This window comes from Chamaea fasciata, unplaced genomic scaffold (genome assembly GCF_029207755.1).
Source record: "Chamaea fasciata isolate MVZ Bird 193981 ecotype frontalis unplaced genomic scaffold, bChaFas1.0.hap1 SCAF_20, whole genome shotgun sequence".
In the NCBI taxonomy this organism is placed as follows: Eukaryota; Metazoa; Chordata; class Aves; order Passeriformes; family Sylviidae; genus Chamaea; species Chamaea fasciata.
In genome coordinates, this window is record NW_027094105.1 from 354382 (window position 1) to 368228 (window position 13847).

Genomic DNA, 13847 nt, shown 5'->3' on the forward strand with positions numbered 1-13847 from the left:
CCTCTCAAATTTTCTTTATTCCTTAATTTCCTTGGGCCTTTGCTCCTGTGAAAGGGACTGTGGGGGGAAAAAAAAAAAAAAAAAAAAAAAAAAAAAAAAAAAAAAAAAGCCTGTCTGGGATTTTACTTTCCCAAGAAAAAGCTGCTTTCATGGTTTAGGAATGGCACTCCCCAATTTAGTGCCCCCTGCCCAAGACTGTCCCCAACCAGATACTGCGCCCTCCCTCCCTCCCTCCCTCCCTCCCTCCCTCCCTCCCTCCCTCCCTCCCTCCCTCCCTCCCTCCCTCCCTCCCTCCCTCCCTCCCTCCTTCCCTTCCACCATCTCCTTCCTGCCCTGGGAATGGAATTGAGAACTGGAGGCACAAAAACGTGGGTTGAGATAAAAACCATTTACTGGAAACAGCACCTCTGTGGGGACCTCAGCACAACCCAGCATCACACTCAGCCATGGGGCAGGGGCACTATTTCTTCATCTGGGAGCAAGTGGTGGGAACAAAGATGGAGGAGGCCATGGGAGCCCCGAACACAGTGGGGCTGAGGTGGATCCTCCAACACTGATCCATCAGGGACAAGCAGGGCTGGCAGCAAGGTGGGACCTGATCTCCTGGTAGAGGCAGAGAAGGACCACTAGAGCCATGGTCACCACCCTGGGGGCTTGCAAGATCCTGCTGGATGAAAGCTTAGGAAACCACCTGTGCCTCTACCCTGACTGCAGGCACTTCCAGCCCTCTGGCAGGGATGTCTCCCTTTATTCATAAGTTATATACATGTAGATTTTAAAACATACACACAAATAGACATTTTAAAAAAACAAGATAAAGATTTAATAAACACTCATTTAAAAATATTATTTTATTCTGTTTATTAATTTGCATATATTTTCACCAAATACATAGTATCAAAGTGTATTTGCACCAAATATACTTTCTTCCTGCACCTTGATGTATTGTCCTGTGTGCCCCTGGAGTTGCATGCACCCTGGTTTCTCTGGAGGAAGCAGGGATCTCCCCTGAACTCTGAGAACCAGAATTCATTATTCTTTTATCCCTGGTGACACTGCTGATCCTTTCAGCAACCTCTGTTGGTCCATATTTTGGTGTGCTCTCATCCATCTGTGCTTGATGAAGGCTAAGCACAGACACAGTTGGGACTCACGGTACCCAGCCCTTCCCTGCCACAAGGATTCTCCATCCTCCCCCTCTGCGCATAAGCTCCAGAGGTGCATTCCCAGCCTAATACTAAAGCAGCTACACTTGGCAGAAGCGGTCATGAACTCTCAGGTTTCTCGGGCAGTAGGAGAGCAAAGGGGTGGCAGATGGCTCTCGCTCACCCCTTCCCTGGGAATAGTGAGTAAAAAAGGATGAGAAAATCACATTTTATTTCCAAAGGAGCTGCTGATTTTGTAGGTGTCTTAAAATCTGGGTTCCTCACCTAGCCCTGCCTTGTCCATGTCTTTTGAGAGGATGTAGTGCAACTTAACCTGAGTGGGATAAAGCATGTTGGCTTCCCAATGGGAAATCTTGGCTCCATCAGTCACAGGACACTAGTTTCCATAATTTTTCCTCAGTAGAATTCTTACAGAGTTTTGCTTGTAAAGTAATCCCCACCGGGCTGAGGTCTGGGGAGGACACATTTCACTGTATCTGTATCTCCCTATACACACTGAGCAAAACATCCATTCCCACCTCTTCATTTACAACCACCAGGTACCACTCTCTTGGATCCGTGTGCTGAGAGTCCCTGAACCCTTCCTGAAGGCAAGTCATGAACCAAATTCATCTGGTCTCCCACCTGCACTACTGCCTCATTGCAATTTCACATATGGAAGCAGCTTCCTGTTGCTAGGATCAACTTTCAGCTCCATAAACTATAAAGATCAGTCCACTGACAATGGTTTTCCTATTTATACATATTTTATTGCATTAAGGGAAAGACATCTGGCTCTGCAGTGTCTGCAAGTTGAGCCCAGACAAGATTATCCAGCACTTACCAGGAGTGCAAACAGCTGAGTATTACTGCTGTGCTTGCGCTGTTTCACCTCAGAAAGGGCTCTGCTTGGGAATAAAAGCTCTTTCCAGGGAGCCTGACAAAGCCCTGATGTAGATAAATGATTAAAGGAAAAAGGCTTACCAAGGGCATTGGCATGCCAAGGCAACGTGTGGACAGCCAGCACAGTTCATCCATCTGGGCAGTATTTATTTCTTATGGAAATAGTTTCCAGAATTATTTATTGGGAGAACTCCTGTGGCCAAACAACTAGCAGTATTAAAGAATCCCCTCCTAGTCTATCCTAGAGGATGCTACATGCCATCCTCCTGCCACGCCTCTGAGAGGATGAGGAGCTGTGCAGTGCTCCCCACTGATACCTGGCTTTAGGGATGGGATGAGACCCACCTCACCCATTGAGGGCTGTACCTACAGAGCTGGGCTCTCTGGAGCTGGCACTGTGACTCCAAGCCAGCAGTGGGGGCCTTTCAGTCACAGAGGGAGAGGATGCTGTGAATCAGGGACCCAGCCCCTGGGTCGCCCTAGGCAGTAAGAGGTCTGGATGTGCTGGTGAAGGGGAGCGAGAAGCTGCCAGCTGTGCCCCCACCAGCACTGCCTGACCAGCACCCCCAGGCTCTTCCCCTGTGTCAGGTCACTGAGAGACCTTTCCCTGCTGCCAGGAGGGTGGAGGTCACTCCGTGTCTCTCAGGGCACTCAGCTGCTTCCTCAGTGACATCTCTAACATCTGAGAACATGGTAGGACTGTATTCCGGACATGCACAGGGCTCTCCTGATGGTCCCAGGCACGGTTAAACAAAAGCAGAAGCAGTAGTAGGAGAACATCAAGGAACAGACACAGTAGCTCCTCTCCTCCTTCCAGGTTTCCTGGCCTGCAACTGGAGATTGGTCTAAAGATCCCACAAAACATGACAGGTCAGACCCTACCTGAACATCTGCTGCCCTTCATGGGAACAAATTGTTCTTACACCTTTAGTAAAGATACAGAAAGGTGTCCTGGTTGCCCTCTACATCACAGATTGTGGAAGCAGATGTCAAAAAATTAAATAATCTTTAAATGTTACAGACAAAGTGCCTGCTGGCCTATACTGCACTGGGGATGTCAGCCTCATGCTCACACTGAGAAAACAGCATAAGGCAGGTACCTCTGAGAGTCTGGAGGACCAGAATGGCATCCAAAGGTGACTGTGGTTCCATCAGGCTTGAGAGTGGCAAGGGAAAGCAGAGACACCAGACTGCAGGAAAGACTCTGGGTCTAATGAGAAACTGGAGCCTAAGGATAAATGAAGACGAGATATAGAAGATTTTGAGTGTGAAACTAAAACTACTGAATTTGCAGGAGGAGCAGGCCAGGAGGTGATCAGTGATTCACACAAGTCTGTAAGAACCTACTGGTGCTGACAGTTGTCATCGGGTCCTTCCAGAGAGAAGGGTGGAAACATCTGCAAGGAGTGAAGAGAAGGTGGGTGCCAGACTGAGAGGACTGAGCGCCATCAAACAACATTGCAAAGGCCCTCCAAGAGGGAACAGGCCAATGCTGCCATGCTGGGGATGTGCGTTACAATGCAGAGGGTTGGGGGGGCTGTGGCTTTGTCCTGGTGCCCAGCAGTAGGGTGAGGGTGTGTGAGCAGCCAGCCCAGGCTGGGGTGCCTGAGCATGGATGCCATGGCAATCATGGACCACTCTTCAATGCAAGGAGGCATGCCAGTGGAATGGGAGACACCTTCAGGGATGTGATGCCAGACTCTGAACCAGGAGGGGAATGGAGATTGGAGGATAGGCATGTACTCTACATGCTCTTTTGGGTTGTGATGAGGAGTAGGAGCTGGTAAACAAGTGTGCAGCCACGGAGGGAAGGAAAGACCTTGAGGGATAAGAGCAGCTGGGAGAGCAGTGTGGCCTGGTGTCTTCACATCTGACTCATGGGACAGATCACAAGCAATGGTAGTCTTGTGCAATGCTGCTGGAGAGAAACTCAGACTGGTGCATGGAGCTGCCCATGGGAGCAGAGGCAGCTGGTGTGAGCTGGGCAGAGGCGATGGAGGACTCAGGAGGAGGGATAGGAGTGTTGAGATGAGGAGAGTGGCCAGCACAAGACATTGAAAGACATCATCAAAAGATCTTCCAGGACCTAAACTGCCTTTGTAAGGAAGGAATGGAATTTCTGCCTAAGTGGTTTTGGGAGCCCATCAGCCAGCTTGGGGTGAGGACAAATCTGCAGGAGAAATCCTTTCAGGAAGAATAGCTCTTTGGAGGGACGGAGGTGCTAAAATCATCTGTCTGCAACAGTCATTTTAGTTATCCTTGGATATGAGGACAACATAACCAGCATAAAGTGAGCTGATGGGGTGTTTTGCTTGTACCTGTCCCTTTTGGGTTTTTTTTAGAAGAGCTATTTGGGAAAATAACTTCAGCTCCAATACCCATGAGTCAATGCCATTTGGCGTAAATGGGAAGATCAATAGGGGCAGATTGGTGGCTGTTGCCGAGAACAAGCACAAATCAGAAGTGAGGCGAGCTTGTTCCTGCAGCTGGGCAGGTTTGGGAAGTTAGTATGCAAACAGAAAAGAGAAGGAAAAGGCACAAAAAAATCTCTTCGAAGCACAAGGGAGAGGCTGGTGAAACAGAGCTTTTCCTCCAGCAAGCAAGCAAGCAACATACAGACACCAAGAAGGGACTCTGGAAATAGTGGAATGTCTGCAAGGAAATAAAAGAGCCTTTGCTGGAAGATGAAGTGCAGGGAGCCTGTGAGAACAGTTTGCAGAGTTACATGGCATAAGTATTCACCCTTCAGCCACGTGGTTGGGGACAGACAGTCCTGCTGTGTCCTCAGTACAGCGCTGTGGAGGTCAGACATCTCCTGCTCCCAATGTTCCAAGAGGATAATAACAACTTATGGCCAGTGACAACATGAGGGCACTGGGACAGCAGCTTCAGGGAGGGAGGAAGGTCTTCAGAAATTTGCTGAGGGAGGGAAATGTGGCTGCACCTGGATGCAGAGGGAAATGTGGCCGCACCTCGATTCAGGAAGAATTAACCTTGTGTCTCCAGCAGTGAGGGTGCAAAGTTTTTTTGTGATGTGGGAGAAGAGGAATCAGACCCCAGACATTTGCAAGGCTTCAGGGGATAGAAAGAAAACTTAGTGGGCACGAGAGTTCTGGGACTGCAGAGTAGTCTGCCTGTCTGCATGATCCTTGACTGGAGAGCCAGTGCTCTGGTCAGCACAGGAGAATCTTGAGCCACCAGTATGGCACAGGATGCCAAACTGGCCCTGGGGACAAAGCGTGCCAGTCTGTGTGGGAAAATATTGATGCTGTGTTATGTTAGTGAGATCTTTCTGGGTGCTGCACAGGGAACCCACTTGAGGAGACAGCTGAGCTGGGCTGTCATGAGGCCTGAGGAGTAGAGAGTCCTTTGGAAAAGAGATGCTGCAACATGGTCAGCCTGGAGAAGTAAATCCCAGCCAGGAGATGGCTGCATCAGGGAGGAGAGCCCTTTGCTTGATTATGCTGCTGTGGGCCACCCTGGAGGGGCAAGCCTACAAGAGCTGGCAGCTGAAAACCAGTGCCGAAATTTACTTTGACCAGGAAACAGCTCCTCAGATCAAATGGACCAGGGTTTGGGCAGGGTTTGGGATATCTGTGTGGTTTCAATATACTCCTGGGTGTATACTTGTAGTAGTTTGAAGGCAAAACAAATGAGAGGCTCCAAGTCAGAGATACAATTTAATAGGAAAAAAGAAAAGAAAGTAAAATAAAATAGATGCAATAATACAAAAGACCACTGACAGAGTCAGAATACAACCTGAGCGTAGTGATGGAAGCAGTCCAGATGAGGTGGTCTTCCTGAAGCAGTGATCCTGTAGAAAGGTCTGGTAGCTCGGGTCCTCTGGGAATCCAGTGGGTAAGCGCCCCTCTGGTGTTCAGAGTCTCAGCTTGTATCCTGGCTGGAATGCTTGGTTTCTCCCTCTGGGCCGAGCATCTCACAATGGGATGGTGAGTCATGTGATAAGGCCTGATGGGCCCATTAACAAGAGATAGTCCAGGAGGGGGTTATCTGTCACCTGTGTAGCAAAGGTGCTGATGGCCCATTAACAGAAGATAAGCCAGAGTGGAGGAGGCAGAGAGCACTGCCTCACCTGGTTTCAACAGTTCATGAAGATGGTGATAGAATATACTTCAACCCAGGACATTATCCACCCCTTATTCTATTACCATCTACATCATCCTAAATCAATACCTTCCTTAAACTACACACACACATATATATATATAATGAAATCCTACACACAGTTCTCACTTAAAATAAGGTCTCCTTGTGGTACACAGTGGGTTTCCCCATCCTTTTGCATCACCCACCAAGTGTAACCAGGTCCTTGAGCAAAGACAACCCCACGGATGGGTTTGCCCTTGCCCGAGGTGGGATTAATCCAAACAGTCTTTCCTAACATACCTCTCATGTGTAGCACAGGGACCCTATCTCCATCCACTGTATGCAAGGATTCAGACTGGGCAGGACCAGCTCGATTGATGGACCCTCGGGTATTGACCATCCAGGTGGCCTTCGCTAAGTTCAGTTCCCAATTTTTGAAGGTCCCTCCACCAAGTGCCTTAAGGGTAGTTTTAAGCAGTCCATTGCAGCGTTCCACCTTCCCAGCAGCTGGTGCATGGTATGGGATATGGTATATCCATTCGATTCTATGTTCTCTGGCCCAAGTACTTATGAGGCCATTCTTGAAATGAGTCCTGTTGTCTGACTCAATTCTCTCAGGGGTGCCATGTCTCCACAGGACCTGCTTTTCCAGGCCCAAGATGGTGTTCCGGGCAGTAGCATGAGGCACAGAGTAGGTCTCCAGCCATCCAGTGGTTGCTTCCACCATGGTGAGCAGGTAGCGCTTGCTTTGGCGGGTTTGGGGAAGGGTGATGTAGTCAATTTGCCAGGCTTCCCCATACCTATACTTTGACCATCGTCCGCCATACCACAGAGGCTTCACTTGCTTGGCCTGTTTGATCGCAGCACAGGTCTCGCAGTCATGGATAGCCTGAGAGATGCTGTCCATAGTAATGTCCACCCCTCGGTCATGAGCCCATCGATATGTTGCATCTCTCCCTTGATGACCAGAGGCATCATGAGCCCAACGAGCTAGGAATAATTCTCCTTTGTGCTGCCAGTCTAGATCAACCTGAGATACTTTCACCTTGGCAGCTCGATCCACCTGCTCATTGTTATGATGTTCTTCATTAGCCCGACTCTTGGGTACGTGTGCATCCACGTGTCGAACCTTCACAGTCAGCCTTTCTACTCGGGTGGTGATGTCCTGCCAAATCTCCGCAGCCCAGATGGGTTTCCCTCTGCGCTGCCAGTTGGCCTTTCTCCAGCGGTCCAGTCATCCCCACAGAGCATTAGCTACCATCCATGAGTCAGTGTAGAGATAGAGCCTCGGCCACTTCTCTCGTTCAGCAATATCCAAAGCCAGCTGGACAGCTTTAAGCTCTGCGACCTGACTCGATCCACCTTCTCCCTCGGTAGCTTGTGCAACTCGTCGTGTGGGGCTCCATACAGCAGCTTTCCATTTCCAGTTAGCACCTACAATTCGGCAGGAACCGTCGGTGAAAAGGGCATATCGTCTCTCACTCTCCGGTAGCTCGTTATATGGTGGGGCTTCCTCGGCCCGTGTCACTTGCTCCTCCTCTTCTTCAGGGGATAATCCAAAGGTCTCACCTTCAGGCCAGTTTGTTATAATTTCCAGAATCCCAGGGCGATTCAGGTTTCCAATACGGGCGCGCTGCGTGATCAGGGCGATCCATTTGCTCCACGTGGTGTCGGTGGCGTGATGTGTGGTAGGAACCTTTCCCTTGAACATCCACCCCAGCACCGGTAGTCGAGGTGCCAGAAGCAGCTGTACTTCAGTACCAATCACCTCTGAGGCAGCTTGGATTCCTTCATAGGCGGCTAAGATTTCCTTCTCTGTGGGAGTGTAGTTGGCTTCGGATCCTCTGTAGCTTCGGCTCCAGAATCCCAGTGGTCGTCCCCGAGTCTCACCCGGCACCTTCTGCCAAAGGCTCCATGACAGACCGTGGCTCCCGGCTGCAGAGTAAAGCACATTCTTCACCTCTGATCCCATCCTGACTGGGCCAAGGGCTACCGCATGAGCGATTTCCTGCTTGATCTGGGCGAAAGCTTGCTGCTGTTCTGGGCCCCAGTGGAAATCGTTCTTCTTGCGGGTAACCAGGTAGAGAGGGTTCACGATTTGGCTATACTTGGGAATGTGCATCCTCCAGAAGCCTATGGCACCTAGGAAAGCTTGTGTTTCCTTCTTGTTGGTTGGTGGAGACATTGCAGTGATCTTATTGATGACTTCAGTGGGAATCTGACGCCGTCCATCTTGCCACTTCACTCCCAGAAACTGGATCTCTCGAGCAGGTCCCTTGACTTTGCTCCTCTTGATGGCGAAGCCGGCCTTCAGGAGAATCTGAACGATCTTCTCTCCCTTCTCAAAGACTTCTGTTGCGGTGTTTCCCCACACGATAATGTCATCAATGTATTGCAGGTGTTCTGGAGCCTCACCCTTCTCCAGTGCAGCCTGTATCAGTCCATGGCAAATGGTGGGACTGTGCTTCCACCCCTGGGGCAGTCGGTTCCAGGTGTACTGCACGCCCCTCCAGATGAAGGCAAACTGAGGCCTGCATTCTGCTGCCAGAGGAATGGAGAAAAAGGCATTTGCAATATCAATGGTCGCATACCATTTGGCTGCCTTGGATTCCAGCTCATACTGAAGCTCCAGCATGTCTGGTATGGCAGCGCTCAGTGGTGGTGTGACTTCATTCAGGCCACGGTAATCCACTGTCAGTCTCCATTCTCCGCTGGACTTACGCACGGGCCATATAGGGCTATTAAAGGGTGAACGAGCCTTGCTTACCACCCCTTGACTCTCCAGCTCACGAATCATCTTATGGATGGGGACCACAGAGTCTCTGTCGGTGCGATATTGCCTACGGTGCACTGTTGCTCTGGTGATCGGCACCTGTTGTTCTTCAACTTTCAGTAGTCCCACAGCAGAGGGGTCGTCTGAGAGTCCAGGCAAGGTACTCAGTTGTCTGATGCCTTCTGTCTCTAGAGCAGCTATGCCAAAAACCCAGCGGTATCCTCTTGGGTCTTTGAAATACCCATTTCTGAGATAGTCTATGCCCAAAATGCATGGGGCCTCTGGACCAGTCACAATGGGGTGTTTCTGCCATTCTTTCCCAGTTAGACTTACTTCAGCGTCCAGTACAGTCAGCTCCTGGGATCCTCCTGTCACCCCAGAAATGGAAATGGGTTCTGCTCTCACGTACCTTGATGGCATCAGAGTACACTGAGCACCGGTATCAACCAGAGCCGTATATCTTTGTGGGTCAGATGTTCCAGGCCATCGAATCCACACAGTCCAGTAGATCCGATTGTCCCTTTCCTCTACCTGGCTAGAGGCAGGGCCCCCCTATTCCTGGTCATGGTATACATTGCTCTCTTCTTGTAAATATGTTTCTGAGGTTCCTTCAAGAGGATCAGTCATATCATCATTCCTGTACCGTCTGGAGTTCTGTGCACGAGAGACCGGAGCAACATTGATTCTAGATGGGCTCTTTGTGGTAGGTGTTTCTTTTTTCAGTTCACGTACCCGGGCTGCTAAGGAGGAGGTGGGTTTTCCATCCCACTTCCTCATGTCTTCTCCATGCTCCCGAAGAAAAGACCAGAAGTTGCCTCGTGGTGTGTATCCTCTCTCCCTGGCTGGGGAGCGCCTGCTCCTAATGGCAGAGACTCTCATTGACTCTGGCTGGATATGGTAAATTTCTTCCTTAAGTTCTTTTTTCAGTTTCTGATGGTCTTCTTCAATCAAGCTCCGGACTTGCTCAGCCAGTCTTGTTTCCACAGACGAGACATGGGTACGAACTGGAGCAGTGACAGCGTCCTCGTAAATTCTTAGTTTATTAGCCAAGACACCTACCCTGTCCTCACCTTCCCTCCATTGCAGTGTTGCCAGGTAACGTGAGTACATCTCAGGTCCAAGCCGTGCAAATCTCAACCACATCTGTGATGTGCACTGGACACCATCTGGGTTTTTAGGAAATCTCTCATCTTCTGAAAAAATGATTTCCAACACAGCCAATTCCCTCAGGCATCGGATACCTTGTTCTATTGTGTTCCATTTTCCTTGGTGCACTTGGAGGTCTTCTTTACAAAGGCATCTATCCTTCACACTTGTTAGCAGTCACTGCCAGAGGCTGAGAGGTTCTTGGCTTTTCCCAATCCCCTGGTCAATGACCACATCTCGGGACAACGATCCCAGTTGCCTGGCCTCACTTCCATCCAGAATGGTGTCATTGGCTGCAGCGTCCCAGATGCGGAGCAGCCAGGTCAGGATGGACTCGTTGGTCTGCCGGGTGAATTCCTTTCACAGGTCACGCAGCTCACCCAGAGATAGAGAGCGAGTGATGATTTCTGGCTCTGTCTCTTCTGCTGATTGTGAAGGTCCTGCTGCACCCTCATCAGTCACTATGCGGACTGATTTGGTCCTTGATTTCTTCTTCTGAACGGGGGCAACTGCTACTGGTTTAGGCTGTTCCGGTTCAGTGATGGTTTGTGTGGAGATGCTGATGGCACCCTTAGTCCCTTTCTCCTCTGTGACAGTCTGCATAGATGTGGACACTGTTGCCTCACTTTTGGCTTCTTTCTCCTCTGTGAAGGTCTGTGTAGATGAGGACACTGTTGCCTTGCCTTTGGTTCCTTTCGCCTCTGTGACACTCTGTGTAGACACTGATACTGTTGCTCTGCTTCTTTTTCCCTCTTCCTCTTCCTTCAGAACACGCTGTATCACACCATGTAGTGTTTTGATTCTAAGCATGGTGCGGGCCGTGCAGAGAAGACAAAGCAGGACTAACAACAACATCATGCTGTCCTTGGCATCCAAAGGGTATTCCATATTTTCAAAAACTGCTGTGTCATGCCTGAAAAGCTGGAAAAAATCATTCTTCACCCCTCCCCACAGGGGCTGGGTGAGATTGTTGAGGCCCCAGATGTAGCATCCTAGACCAGAACAAGAAAACAAAAGTGGGTGTATATTCTGAATAATGTTCATTGCCTCGGAGTTTATCAAGCAATGGACATAATAGACCACTAAAGCAATTTTAGTACCATACCCTGGTCTACGCAGGAGCATTAAGACTGGCAGATAGTACCCCAGTTGTGGAAAAATATAGAGAGATAGATATAAGACACATGTAAGCATGTTGAGCATCATAGCGAACAGGTGTCTTCTTCAATACAAAATTGTAATTTTGACTTTTCTCAGTGCCTTGTGCCCCACGTTGGGCGCCAAAAATGTAGTAGTTTGAAGGCAAAACAAATGAGAGGCTCCAAGTCAGAGATACAATTTAATAGGAAAAAAAAAAAAAGAAAGAAAGTAAAATAAAATAGATGCAATAATACAAAAGACCACTGACAGAGTCAGAATACAACCTGAGCGTAGTGATGGAAGCAGTCCAGATGAGGCGGTCTTCCTGAAGCAGTGATCCTGTAGAAAGGTCTGGTAGCTCGGGTCCTCTGGGAATCCAGTGGGTAAGCGCCCCTCTGGTGTTCAGAGTCTCAGCTTATATCCAGGCTGGAATGCTTGGTTTCTCCCTCTGGGCCGAGCATCTCACAGTGGGATGGTGAGTCATGTGATAAGGCCTGATGGGCCCATTAACAGGAGGTAGTCCAGGAGGGGGTTATCTGTGAGCTGTGTAGCAAAGGTGCTGATGGCCCATTAACAGAAGATAAGCCAGAGTGGAGGAGGCAGGGAGCACTGCCTCACCTGGTTTCAACAGTTCATGAAGATGGTGATAGAATATACTTCAACCCAGGACAATACTGAAAGGGGAAAGGCTCTTCTGGGCTCACAACCACCAGATCCCATGACCAGTGGCACTTGGGGAACTCTGGGGTCTCACACGGTACCTTCCCAGGAGATTTGGGACCCAAAGTGCTCACTTCATGGGAATACAGGAGGTGTTTGGGTTCCTAAATCCATTTGTCATCACTGAAAACTTTTCCCTTTACCTAGAATAAACCTGTTCTAACTACAATTCCATGTTCACAGAGCCTTTGAGTTGATCTGACGAAGTAGAGATGGAAAACTACATGGCTGGTCCACTGCGAAGGTATCCCACAGACACACCCAGCACAAGACCCCTGGGGAGGCCACACACTCCCAGCTCCCTCCCTGCACCCTGTGATTTCTCCATGACAAAGGGCATACCAAAGAGCTGGTATGCCCAGGACAGCACCACAGTCTGGACTACCAGAAAACCAGGTTGGGTTCTCTGGCACCAATTGCCTTACTGGAAGTTGGAGGGTGCAGAGGGATGAAGCTCAGCAGACCATGTCCCCCCCCGCAGCAAAACTCCCCAGCCATGAGCCAGGGCAGGAGAAAATGTCAGTGCTGTGTGAGTGGGATGCAAGTGGCATCTTCATTTCATTCTCTGATAACTGTAGGTCTTTGCAATTACATCTGCTGATCTGATAGCTGTTAGGGAATGATGAGCAAGTCATTGGCAGGGGCTGTTTGCCTTTCTGCTAATTAAATTGCATTTGATTTGCAATCAGATCTAATGAGTCAAGTGAGCTTGAGATAGGCTCAAGTGAAGTACAAGCCAGTTCCACAGCCTTGCTGTGCATGAAGAGCCACATCCCAGGGACACCGCCAGGAACCACCCTGTCGCACAGGGAAATGAGGGACACATCTGCAGGTGAGCAGTGCCATGTTTGTGGCAGGGACAGGGCTCCTGCCATGCTGCCAGCAGGTGACCTGTGAGGCTGTGGACTTTGAGATCTGCACCAGTGTATTGGGTTGGCATGGCCAGACTTTGGTAGTGGGGAGAATATAGGGGTGGCTCCTGTGAGAAGCTGTCAGGAGCTTCCACCGTGTCCAGCAGAGCCAATCCCTGGTGGCTCCAAAGACAGACATGCCACAGGCCAAGGCTAGGCCAATTAGGAGTGGTGGTAATGCCTCTGAGATTACATATTCAAGAAGGAAAAAAAGAGGAGTTTGTGCAGTTGTAATTGTGGCCAGATAAGAGCGGGGTGAAAATATGTGAGAGGAAAGCTCCGCAGACACAAGGGTCAGTGGAGAAGTAGAGGAAGGAGCTGTTCCAGGTGTCAGAGCTGAGACTCCCCTGTGCCTGTGGTGAAGACCATAGCGCCCCTGCAGCCCAAGGACTCTGCACAGGAGTGCAGAGATCCACCTGCAGCTACTGGAGGAGCCTATGATGGAGCAGGGAGATGCCTGAGAGGAGGCTGTGACTCATAGGAAGCCCATGGTGGAGCAGGATTCTGGCAGGGACTTGCAGGCCTGTGGAGAGAAGAGCCCACACTGGAGCAGGTTTGCTGTTAGGAGCTGTGACCCTGTGAGGGACCCATGCTGGAGGAGCCTGTCTTTGAAAGACTGACCCCATGGAAAAGTGAGTCACATTGCAGCAGTTAGGCTAGGACTGTTGCTTGTGAGCTGGACTCACATTTGAGAAGTTCATGGAGAACTATTCCCCATGGGAGGGGCCCTGTGCTGGAGCAGGATAATGACTTCTGTCCCTGAGCAGTTTCCCATTCCTGTCTCCCTGCAGCACTACGGGCAGGGAGGTAGAGCTGGTGTGGAGGGGAAGGTGTTTTTAAGGTCTTGTTTTGCTTCATTATCCTGCTCTGATTTTGTTAGTAATAAATTCATTTAATATCTCTAATAAGAGCCTGTTTTGCCTGTGATGGTATTTGATGAGTGATCTCTTCCAGTCTTTATTTCAACCTGTGAATCCTTTGTTTTCTCTTCCTTGTCCAGCT